The 12,691-nt window shown below is 48.7% G+C and overlaps 1 protein-coding gene across 11 annotated transcripts in view; it reads left to right on the forward strand.

Annotated features, from left to right (window-relative positions):
• Positions 1–4,332: 4,332 nt before the first annotated feature.
• The window catches only part of EPB41L3 (erythrocyte membrane protein band 4.1 like 3), a 98,273-nt gene continuing 89,914 nt past the window's right edge, over positions 4,333–12,691 (forward strand). For 3 of the 11 annotated variants that reach the window (XM_075494418.1, XM_075494417.1, XM_075494416.1), the window contains exon 1: positions 4,337–4,497. The gene's annotated coding sequence lies outside the window, so the exon portion shown is untranslated. Of the gene's footprint in view, positions 4,498–5,233; positions 5,528–5,892; positions 5,944–12,691 lie in introns of those variants that run through there. The other 8 variants (XM_075494422.1, XM_075494419.1, XM_075494411.1 and 5 more) reach the window with 8 other exon arrangements.

Below are 12,691 nucleotides of genomic sequence, written 5' to 3' on the forward strand. Positions count from 1 at the left end.
ATTTCAGTTGCAGAAGCACTGGGGCCAAATCTACTGATTGTTCCTTCAGTAGTCTTAAAATGGGGTGGTTTTGGCACTGACTGGCAGAGTGAGGCTTACTTCAAACGACAGACCAAATAAATCCCTGCACTGAGGTCAATAAACCAGTGTCAAGAATAAATCTGACCTGCTGTGTCACTGAGTTGCACTAAAGGATATCTCACCTGAATGTTTACTACTAATATATTTGAAGGCAATGGTAATACTAGCTAATTAGAGGTCTGTGGGCATTATGTTTGCAGTGAGGGAAGACAGAAATAGAAGATTTGGTCTGATTTCTAAATCTTACCTTCATCTGCTGTCTCACAGTGATCGCTCTTAATTATGAGAATTTTGTTTCATTGCCATGCAGAAAGCTAAGCTGCATGAGTCATGGGCAGAACAGTTTGCTTTTAATAAATGGAAGTGGATACGGTAATAATAAAAAAAAAAAAAAAATCAGTTCGACTCCAAACCCGTCTGCCCGTCTAGACAGATAGTGCCAAGCTCCTGTCTGCTAAGAAATATCTTCTTAATAATGCTGTAATACTGCTACTACTTTTACAGTACTTGCCGTTTTTTGAAGTGCTGTACCCAGCTAATTCATCGTTGGCTGGGCTTGAGACGGCCTTTTGCTGAGTTTGATAGCATTTTTGTGTCTTGCTTTTCTGTAATGTGCTATTTTGAATGCCATGTCCAATCAATTAGGGAATCACAAGAATGTTTTAGGCAGCAGTTCCCAGGGCTGGGCAATAATCCTTGTCCCTGCTCTTCCAGGGTTGCCTATTCATCCTTTCCTGGCAGAGACCGCATGTCTCCCCATTCCCCTCTCCTATAAAAAAAAGGCCCTTGTGGTGGCCAGATATTCTGCGTGGATCCATTTTCCTTACAGCTGCCCTCCTCTGACTGGTACCCCATGGGGAAGGGGGTGTATGTGGTGGTACCTTTTCCCTCCCCACCTCTAACTTACCTGCTTCATGTCAGAGGCTGTCTTTGCCTTTATTCTTCCCTGGCTTTTCATGCCAGGAACAACTCCTTTCCTTCCTCCTTCCCCTTGCAGGGCTTTCCCAAGAAAATTGCATGTTTTCACCGAAGGGGAGAAACTGGAAAACTAAAAGCGATGGATGGATAGAAAAGGGAATGGAAGGCAGAGCTTGCTGCCTGTTTTACCCGTTTCCCCAGCTTAGCGTCCATCTCCTGGGTGACTCCGACTATTGCTTATACAGTTGGCTCCTGGCTTCTCAATAGCTATGTGCCTTCCTCCCCGAGGGATAGGGTGCTGGGAGCAGCCTGGCTTCCAGACCAGCACAGAAGCAATTTGAGTGTGCATCCAGCTCCTTGCATGGGTAGGAGATGGAGGATCCTGGCCTGGGAAAAAAATGCAAGGAATGTATATGGCACAAGGGGAAGGAAGTTGCTTTGGAGGGGATGAAGCTGAAGAGATACCTCTTGGAAGGGCAATGGAGGAATAGAGGGTTGGGAGGTCCCTAGCCGAGAGGTATGGTGGTAACGGAGGCAGGGGGAGAAGGGGCTGAGTGGGGATGGAGAATGGGGCATGCTGGATGAGCTGGATGACCTGGCAGGAGCAGGCTGGGAGAGGTTTTCTGCAGTCACCGAAATGGAGAGAAGATGGTGCGTGGGTAGCAGAACACGGGGAGCTCGTGTCTAAAGCAGCAAGACGTGATGGGTTCAAAGGCTGTGTGCTCAGGGTAACCACGAGTGTGTGGCATCCCGCCCAAGCTGGTGCTGTTTTTAAATGAGCAAAATGTAGGAGTTAAACTCTTCCGCGGCAGGCAGCAAGGGCTGTGTGTCTGGCTGCCGGTGGGGCATTTCATGGAGGAGAGAAAGGATTGCCTTGGGCTGCACCAAGCCTGATGCGTTGGGCGTTGAGACAAACAAACTCAAATGGAACCATTAAACTCACTTGCTCCTGACATCCAGGCCTGACGCACTACCTCCAGAAAGGTGAGAAAATGGCAAAAATAAAACTATTGTCCCATAGCAAGGCGGGAGATCAGAGTCTTTTCTAGTGCTGCCTGGACTTGTCATCCGAGCTTCCTTTCACGTAAATGGATGCTGGGATAACTCCAGTGAAGTGTGGGGGAATCATTCACGTTTCCCACCTGTGTGAGAAGAGTATGGATTCGGGCTTGCTATAAATTACTGGAAGAACCATTTTTAAAAATAATTTTAAAACTGCTGATTCATGGAAACCTAAACTTCCATGGAGCTCCCATCTGACAGAAGTCAGGGCAAGCTGGCCAACTAACCCACTTTGGAATTAGAAAGTAACATTTGAAAATGAAAAAAAAAAAAAAATTAAAAATACTGTGAGTGTTGAGAACTCTGAAACTTAGGCCAATATTGGTAGTCCAGAGGTACCAGCTACCTCGTATCTGTTGCAAAGATTTCCTGCTTGTAGGAGCAGCCTGTTAATACCACTTGGTGTTCTGAGGTTAAATCAATGTGCTGACAGCCTTCTAGATCCTCGGATGAAAGATGCTATATCCACGGAAGGGATCGCAGAGTATATTGTAACTGTGGGGCAAATCCGCCTGCAGTACTGCTCAGGGACAACGTGTGTTGCTGTGAAGCGCTAATGCTCCAGCCGTGTATCTCTGCTTAAAAGCAGTGTCAACACCTTCCTCTGTAACAGGCAGTACAAGAGCTGCAAAAAGGTGAGCTGGTAAATCTTGCACTGTTTTTCAAATAATATTTAAGTCTCCTAGCTTGCTTTTAAGCCTTGATTTGATTCAAACCAACTCAGTCCTTTTCTTACCTTCCCCCCCCCCCCCCCCCCCCGCCCCAAATCAAACCTTGTTAACTCTAATGTATGTCTCAAATGTCAAGTCCCTTCCCTTGTGATTCATGATGACTTCCAGAGCTCCTGGTGGAGAAGAGTATACAAGTCTTTTTCAGTTGCATGACTAGAGGTATGCCCTCTCTTAGTTGATGGCATGCATTTTCCTTTTGCAGTCTCTCTCCTCCTTGTGCATGTTATGGTGTGCCAGATCTGCTAAATGGCACTCCTGCAGAGCAGGTGGGGGGTGTGTGTGTGTGTGTGTTTCTTGCTACGATTGTACATTGAATACAGAGTAGTGCAATTTTGCAGATCTGAGAAATGGTACGTCCACTGCCTACTGTCAAAACCTCTTTCCCTTCTTAAATCCCACAGAGATGCTGGTAATTAAAGGAGATCTTCCCCCCCAATTCATAGCAGAGGCCTGAATATAATTTGTATCTTACCCTTTTTGGGAGCTCTCAAAATGCACCATCTAAAGAGAGAATAAGCCTAATTTATCCACTGTGTTGCAACAGGATTGAAGGTGCAGCCCGAGAGTGTGTCGGTCTGTGCCTCTCCCATAGCCACCCATCGCTACCCTTCCCATGGCCAATTCCTCCCCTGGAAAAGAGCAAGTTCAGCTGCTTCTGGTCGCTCAGAGAAGCAAACAAGCAGTGCCTCTGAGCACCGTGGTGCGGCAGACTCTCAGATCTGATAGCTGCTCGTATCGTGTGTAGTTAGCAGAGAGCTCAGTTCTGTGCTCTAAGAGGAGCTACGTATTTACCAAAATGAAACGGTGAAAGTAGGATTACCCCCTCCCAAACGGCTTCTGTAGGCGCTAGCAATTTTTGATGCTTTCTGACATGTGGCGTGTTGTGGTCTGTATTGTAGTGAAAACTCAAAAGTCATTTTCAGTTTTACATTACCCTTTTTGGATCGGGAGCCAATGTGTGGCAGGACCTCTATTTATTTCTGTTCTGGTGATGCTGTTGAGTGAAATAGGGTCCAGATTTTAAGAGCATGTGGTTTGTCACTGGAAATTAAAATCGAAAAGGCTGGTAAAAACCCCACGGGTAAATCAAAGCCAGACCATGACAGCACCCAGCTTGCTGCTTTTAAGTTCACAGGGAGTCTCTCCATCACTAGGGTTTGGTTGCAACTGCAGCAGCTAAACTCATCTGTCTAAACAGAAGAATTCCTGTCGCTGAGCCAAAAACCGACCGGATCCCTCTGGGCTCAGGTGGGGATCCTGGTGCCGGGCGGGGGGGGGGGGGGGGGGGTCCCTGCTGTGTGCCCGGGGAGCAGCCCCCGGCGCCCCCCGCTCGTACCGCGGCAGCAGGCTGGGGGGCTGGCTCCAGAAACCTGCCGGCATCCAGCTTTCGCCGTTCTCCGCAGCGTGGGCTTCTCCCCCCCCCCCCCCCCCCCTTTTTTTTCCATTTTTTTTCCCTTCCCCTCTCTTTTTTTTTTTTTTTTTTTTTTCCTTCCCGTTCCTTTTTCCCTCCCTCTCTCCGGAGGAGCCTCCGCAGCCCTGATTTGCTGGGAAGCGGCGGAGGCTCGCTCTGGGCAGAGCCGGGCTGCGCTGCCGCTGCTGACGCGTGGCCGCCGCCGGGAGCAGCCCCGCTGCCGCCGCCGCCGCCGGGAGCAGCCCCGCGCCCCGGTACCGCCGCCGCCGGGCGCCCCCGCCGCTCCCCGCCAAGGTACCTTCGCCCCCGCTGCGTGCGGTGTCCTCCCCGCAGGGAAGCGGAGGATATGCCCGCCGGGGCGCGGGCAGATTGCATCCCCCCCCCCCCTTTTTTTTTTTAATATATACGTATTTTATATATATATATATATATATATATATATATATATATATATATAAATATATATATATAAAAACCTCGTTCCTAGGAGCCATTTTTAAGTTAGCAGCTGCGGAGGGGGTCGGAGGGCGCTGTGTGCGTGAGGCCGGGATGCCTGGGGGAGGCAGCGAGCGGTGCCCCCCGCAGAGCGGGGAGGGCGGCGGGGGCTCCGCGGGGGGAGGTCGCCGCGGCCCGGCGGGGGGGACGGGGGACACGGCTGCTCCCGCCGCAGCTGTGCCAGGGCGGGGGGTGCGTGTGTGTGTGTGGGGGTGCAGTTTTAATTTTTTTAGGGCGATACGCATTTTTGTGGGAAACTTCTGTAGGCGGCAGAGGCGCGGCGGGGGGGTGTCTGGCTTGGCCGGGCACACCCCGAGCCCAGCCGGGGGGCTGCCCCGCTCACCTGGGGGGCACAGCGGCTGGGCGGTGCAGGGGGAGCAGGCCCCCCCTCGGCTCCCTCCTCGGCTCCCTGCTCTCCCTCACCGTGCGGCGGGGGGGCTGGCTGTCTCCCTCCCTCCCTCCCTCCCCCCCGCCCGCCCCGGCCGTGGCTTCTGCAATGCGGTGGGTGTGGTTATGTACGGAGCACATCGCAGCCCCGGGCCGCTGCAGTGGCAGCGCCGCGCCGCCCGCCCCCGGCCGGCACCGAGGGGCCCCGCCGCCCGCGGGTGTCGGAGCCGCCGGGCTGGGGCTGCTCCGCTCCGCTCCGCTCCGCCCCGCGCTGCCGGGGCCGCCCGCGGGAGGAATCGCGCGTGGCGGGGCGCGCACGCCTGCCCGCCCGCCCTGCCTCGCCTCGGCGCGGGCTCCCAGGTGCGCTGGAGCGGCGGCGAGCCGGGCGCTGCCCACCCGCGGCCCCGCGGAGCGCGGCGTGGAAGTTGCGGTGCTCGGCCAGGTCTGTGGGGAAAGGGAAGCGGAGAAGCCGAGGGCGTGGCCGGCAGGCGGGCTGTGCGGTCCCGTCCTCCGGCGTCCCGGCTGCGGCCCCTCGCACTTGCGTGACCAGAGAGGGGCTGGGTGCGGGGAGGGGGAAGCAGTTTTTTGTCTTTTTAGGTTTCAGAGTTGAAACTTTACCGTGTGTACCGAGAAGCTTGAAAACGCGCGCTCCTGTCATCATCGCAAGTAGCAAAGTATTGCCCATCTGGCCTTGCGGTGTCTTGATTTTTATTATTTTTTTAATTTCTTTCGTGGCTGTGCTTGCGGAGGAAGGCGTTCAGTAAAGGTGACCATCGCTCCGAATGCCGTTTGCCAGCGTGTGCTTGTGTTTGAGGCAGGGATGGAAAGTATTTCCTCAACTCAACATGCATGTCGCTTGTAAGTCGAAGGGAAAGTACCTACGATGTTTGAAGTCTTTTCTGTCAAAATGATTGCAAGCCGGAGGCCTGCTTGCCAAAGAAAAGCTCCGGGTTAGGTGTGTCCCACGTGCATCTGTCCTTTTACAGTGTGGCAATCTGAATTGCAGCTTTTTTCATCTTACTTTTAATACTGTTGGCATTTGCCTGTGTCCATAGAAAGCTGAAAGATTGGTATAAAGAAAACAAGTATAACGAAATATCATAGAAAATGAGGAAATAAGCAAAATATGTAAGTTTTCGACCAGTAAATCTTAGTCAGCTGCGATCAAGTGTATGCTTTTCCTCTAAATCTGTGGAGAACAGTCCTTTTGTAAAGTATTAAAAGGTCAAGATCATCCTGCTGCATCACCGGTGTGGTTAAATTCATGGGTCTTGCTGCACCTGTGTGTGTACATGCATAACGTAGTATAGGCGAATACTGCTGTGCCGGTCTCCTTGGGTTGGAAAGTTTCAGCTTGAACGTGAGGATGAGACCTGCATGGCAATAAGGGGAGAAGAGAGCCCAAAAGCACCGCATTAGAGTAAGAGCCACTGGAAGTTTATTCCTTATGGCAGCGCTTGAGCAGGAAGGCTCCTTGAGCTGTCGGCATGCTGCAGACCTGCTCACTGCAGCAGGGAACATGAAACACATCGGGAAGCATTAAAAATACATTGGCTTTATTTAATCAGACCGGGCCTCTCCCCGAACTAATTGCACGCGGTTGCATCCCTCCATTAATGATGCAGCTGATGGCCTTTTCTCCCCAAAGGCTGCCCCGTATGACCAAGGAGCTGGTCGGATGCGTGTCAGGAGCTCATCCGATGGGAGCCTGCTTCTGTGGTGGGCAGGTTTAGCCTTTGGGAGGAGGAGGAGGAGGAGGAGGAGGAGGGGGGGGGGGCGCAGGGTGTGGCACTGTCCCCAGCCCCCCCCCGCACCTCCGCCTTGGCGGCTCCTCGCAGGGTAGGGCTGTGTCTATCTGCTGGAGAACTGCAGCAAAGCTGAAGAGGTCTAATTTTAGTTGGGGTTTTATTCTCTCTTCCGAGAAGGAGCAAGTGAAGGTGAAGCTACAACTTACGTAATTTTCGAATTAAACAGGGTGAGGTCTTTTTTTGTCTGTAGTGGAAACCTGCTGAATATTTAGTCTTTGGAAAAAAAAAAATTACTGTTCACAGGTTTTTCTTTGAAGGCTGGGGGTGTTTTATAGATAACATGGGCACTGATGGTAGGTTTGACCCACAGCAGTGTGCTTGCACCTATGTTTGTTAGATTTGTTGTTTGGTGCAATGGTTGTGAATTCCTTGGGGGCTATGCATGGCTATTTTTTTACTTATGTAAAATGTCACTTCTTTGTATTTCAGGCATGATCTTGAGTTAACAGAAAGTTCTTGAAATGTGTTAAATGTGTTATTCACGGTGGGTGACATTCAGACTTGTTTCATGGAAATCTCATGTACCAGTAAATGACTGCTTGTTGTCTCAGGGAAAACATCAAACCATTTATAAGCGGTTATAAAAGAATACTTGTTTCTCAAGAGCTGAAGCATCAGCTTTATCTCTCGAGCTACAGCGTTTTCAACATGAAAGTATTAATAACTGTGTGACTTTATCACATCGAAATACATCCTTGGGTGAGAATCTGTGTACGTTCAGTGCGTGTTTGATGTATGTTGAGCTTTGAAAACAAAGGGTCGGTCCATGCAGGGAGGGCTGTTGTGAGTCTGCAGGATTGTGTTTTTTCAGTGTGTATAGCATGCCCTGGGATATTGTGTTTTAGTATGTTATTCATCACATTTTTAACTGGAAATATGTTATAACTGCAGAATTTGAATTTTCAAAGTGCTTGTTCAGTCATAATTTCTCTCTAATCAAGTGAAAATAAATGCACGTGTATAACTGAAAAATATTATTGCTGTCAACTAAGCTGAAAATTAAGCTGAAAACGTGTTTATTCCAAAGGATCATGATGCATTGTTTTTATCTGGTACAGTAGTTATAGAGTATATAAAAGAGTGTTACCTAGAACTAGACTTAAATAAGCATCGCTAAGCAGTTTGAATCAGTACTGTAAAGGAAGCCTTTAAAAGAGATGACCTACTGAAAAGATGATGGATTAGCTAGGTTTTATAGCATGTTTCTCTTAATTTTTAATCTCTAGTATTAGCCATTTTTAATGGCTGGGGAATGGTCCAAGTCTAAATGTGTATAAGGACATATAGCACTTCCTCTTGCATTAGCTGCCTAGACACACCCAAAGAGAAATGCTTGTTTTCTTTGGAAAGATCTCAAGTTTCTTAAAAACGAACAGCACAGGTAGCGGAGAAGAAGAGTGTAAGCATTTGTCTTGGCTTCAGGAGGAGAAATCCTGTGGGCCCTTTGCGCCTGCTCCTGCCAGTCTCAATCGTTTTCACCATAAGCATTGGTGCAGAGGAAACTCGGGAGGATTGCCGAGGACTAAATATCTGTGGAAAAGCAGAAATGGGTCAGTATTTGGGACAACTGAGTTAATCTGAGACAATGTGCTGTATAGACAGCAAACTCCATATCTCCTACACCCTTCCTGAGTAATTGATATAATGCAATTTGAGTAATTGTCAGCTTTTTGTCCCTGGAGGAAAATGAAATCTTTACTTTTTACTTGGTCTTTGACTGTATCAGCAGAGCTGGTTGTTCTTGAATAAAGCGGATAAAAGCAAAAAGGAAATTATTATAATCTTCTAAATCACTTACGAATCTATTTGCACCCTATGGGACACAGTTTATGAAAGGGTAATACATAAAAGTTTAAAAAGTACACAGAAATAAAAAAAGGGGGGGAAAAAAACCCCTTTTTACATAGACCCTTTCAATTTTTACCCTTTCCTTTATAGATCTTGGAAATACTTTGTGTGCCACAGACAGAGAATCCCTTTCAGTGGCTTCACTACCTATCAAAACTGATCTGTTGGCAAGCTGAGAAACAAAAGAAGTACTGAAATCTGCATGAGGATCACCCACCAGATGTTTGATCCCACTGAGAAAAGTCTTTATGGTTTAGAGGGTTAAAGAAGAATGTGGAAACCGGGGACTCAGCGCGCGTGTGGGGGGTAAAGGGCTAGAATAAATGGAAAGCATATGTGAATATAAAGAAATATTTTGGGCAGGAAAGAGAAAAAAGCAGGATACTATTTTGGATACATGCTCATGTGCATGTATTTGTATGAAATGTGTGTTTACTGACAAATGTGATGGAAGGGAAAAGTCATAGCACTGCTCTAATGAGTTATAGGTGGGAGAAGAAAGCTCCTGCGTGGAATGGAGAATGGTTGATGTTTCTGTTTTCAGTCTATGTTAAAAACTGAACTACCAAAGCATAGCGTGCGTCTATCGCTTGGCTCTTACTGCAGCCTTTTTCCTAAAACAGGGGCTGGGTTTTGATCCCAGATGAGCTGCAGGTAGCAAGTGGGGGAATATATTTGAGGTGAGAACAGCTGACCCTGGCAGGCTCTTGGGTGGAGCCCTGTTGATGGGCGATGGGATGCTCATGGGGGCAGAGCAAGCCTCAGGCTTATGCCTGTGGTTTTGCTGTTCTCTTTAGTTGTGTCCTGCTCCCCCAGCCAGGCTCTTGCCTGTCATTCCCACCGCACGTCCCCTTCCCCCAGCTATGGTCACTGGCTGGGTACCCCTTCCCTTGGGCTCCCTGGCAGGGTCCCTGCTGGGGCAGGAGCCTCTGGCACTGTCCATCCTTCCCATCACCCAGGCAGGTGGCTGAGCACCTGCCCCTCTTCCCCTCCTCCCGATTTCGGATTATCCCTCCGCGTTCCTCATCCTCAGAGCTTCACCCCTTGCAGCAGCTCAGCCTCAGCGCTTTCCACCTCCCCGGAGGAGCGGAGGAGGTGAGTAAATCCTGGGCGGCAGCCACATGCCGGGGTGTTCCAGCAGCCTTTCCTGGGTGGCAGGAGGTGACACCGCTCCCGGCAGCCAGGGAGCATGACATTGCTGGTGGCGGTGGAGCAGGAGGAATCCCTGGTGGTAGAGGTTACCTTGTTTACTCCTTATGAATCTGAGGGCAATTATGTGTAACACCTCCTGGTTTCCTAGGACATACTGGCTGCAAATAAAATCTTGTTTAATAAGCCAGCAAATGCAAACAGGCTGTGAAGAGGGAAAAAAACCCTCTTCCAGACCTAGGAAACATATGTTTATGCTAACTGAGAGACCTGTTCTTGCACCCTGACTCGCGTTGGGGAGTATCTTTATCTGCCAGTCTTCCCACAGAAATCGGTAAGCCTGTCTGTGAAGCAAGGCTCAATTCAGTTTAGATAGAGGTATCAAAATCTGACCCTACCAAATTGCAGCTTAGGTCAGGAAGCTGTAATCTGTCTAAGGACCCTGGAGATGATTACTTCACCAGGTCTGCTGAATTCATCGTTGTTTTCTTTCAATTAAATTACTGCTGTTGCAGAGCAAGGGTTGGGGCAGGCAGCGCTCAGCCCTCTGCTCTCCAGCACAATGTGATTGCCGCGGGTGCCCCACAGCTGTGCTGGAGTCAGGCTACGGACATATACATCTATACAGAGGGAAATAGTGCCGCTTGCCTATGGGAGCTATTTGCAGCAAGAAACCTAGTACCTCTGGTTTGTTCCTAGTAGCAGTTCTTAACCTTACGTATCAGTAAATATGAGGTTTGATAGAGGTAAAGATGGTGGGCGAGGTATAAAGCGTGCTCTCCGGAAAGCAGGGTAGTTTTGGTTTAGCCAGATGGTCTTGGTAGTCCAGGCACTGGTTGCACAGAGCCCTTTACATGGGGCATCTGGCACCGGCGTTGGCCGGGGAGGTTGGGGAGGGTGATGGGCAGCTGCCCTGTCGGAGGTCAGCACGTTGCCTTGTCTCGACACCGGAGTAAAACACAGGTCTCGCTCCCACTTGAGGGGCTGGCGCAAGGCACGGTTGCCTCTTGTTGTAAGCAGGTTTCTTAATTGATCACTTTATTATGGTGGTATGTTGCTGGTTTAACCGTGCGGCTTGCTGGGCAAATGCCGGTGTAAAATCTTGAGAACAATCCTGGAAGGAGAGGCCCAGCTGCGGGGTTGAAAGGTCAAGTGAGATGATGGGTTTTTTGCCTCAGAATTTGTCTTTACCATTTCTTTTCTCTCTCTCTTTTGGATCATTCCAGAAGACTGAAAGTTTTGGTTAATTATATGTGCTTAAAGGAAAACACTGTAATGTAGTTTCCACGTACTGGAGCATTATTCTCATACAGCTGAAGCTGGCAGCCTTTCATTTCCTTACCACCTCCTTTTTCTCCTAAAAATAGCAGCACACTACAGTGGGATTACAGGAGAGGCAGAAGAACGTTTCCTGAGCAACAATTTTTGCTGGATGGTGGTTGTGGTACCATCAAGAGCAGATTTTGGGGGAGTTGGAGGGAGATATAGATAAGAACAGAACAAAATGGGACAGAGGCAAAACTGGGGTGGAGAGGACGAGGCTGGTAGGTGGGACGGACGGCGAGGTTCACTGGGCTGTGTAACAGCCTGCCTGGGGAATTAGGAGAAACCTCAGCACTTGAATCATTTAGGAGTTGCCGAGACAGAGCACTCAGCAGCACTGTATGGGTGGCAAACTCGCGGTGCGGATAGGAGGCGCAGGCAAGATGACCTAATTTCCATCTCTGATTTCTATGATTTATTAAAGAGTTTTGCAGACTTTCTCTTAGGAGGCTTAGAGCTGGAATTGGAGGCATGGCAATTAGGAGGGTCCTTTAATACTGTGCCGGCACGCTGTTGGGGTTTGATCACTTACTTGCAGGGGTAGCAAGCTAAGTGTGGGTAATTCTCCGCTCCAGCAAACGGAGGTAGTGGACAGGCTCTGGTCCGGTTTAGATCTGGTGTTGACACGGGTTTACATTATGCGTTCAGTGCTGCCCTCAATGCTGCTAGTGCTGTATGTAGATTATGCATGTACGTACAATGACAATAACTAGTATATTAATGTGCTGTAGTAGATATCTTGGAAAAAGTAGAAGTAAAAAAGATAACCACCACACCCAACCACTTCTCATGCCGCCCTATTTAATGGCACCCTCAAAAACTAGAAAATAGTTGATTTGTCATGGTTTATTCCAATCTGGGGAATCCCTTTCCATCTGTAATGGGCTGGCAAAGAAGAGCCAACAGACAATGCTTCCGCCCCCACCTGTTGTCCAAGTCGGGGAGAAAAGACAGCGCCCACCTCCTTCATCAATATATTTAAATATATTCAACTAGGCTTTCCGTCTGAATAAACCGTGTGCCTACTTGCATTTGCACATAACTAAATATGCCAGACAATTAATTATTGTGATGGTGAAATACTGATATTGCTAAAGTTACTTGAAAAGCCTGCCTTTCTCCTGAAAGTGTTGGTGTTCAGGTTAGTATTTCTAATCTGTACCCACTGACCATGGTTCTTGCAAAGCCAAATGAAGCCATCCAGAATTTCACATTTAAAGTTTGAAGGTGTTTTGTCCTCATTTGCTAATGGTATGACACAGATTTCTTGACTTATTCTTCATTGTGTGAACCCAAAACTATTTTTCTTACGCTCACATCATATATAAACCATGAATATTGTACTTTGCAGCTTCTCTACTAACATGGTAATGCAGAGCAGTAAAGCCAGTCCTTTTCTCAGCCCGAGGGGACAGTGATGAATTAAGGATGGAGAGCTGACGAATAAAAAGAAGTTCCTTCTTTTTAAATCTTTACCG

Source organism: Mycteria americana, chromosome 2, assembly GCF_035582795.1.
Source record: "Mycteria americana isolate JAX WOST 10 ecotype Jacksonville Zoo and Gardens chromosome 2, USCA_MyAme_1.0, whole genome shotgun sequence".
Taxonomy (NCBI): Eukaryota; Metazoa; Chordata; class Aves; order Ciconiiformes; family Ciconiidae; genus Mycteria; species Mycteria americana.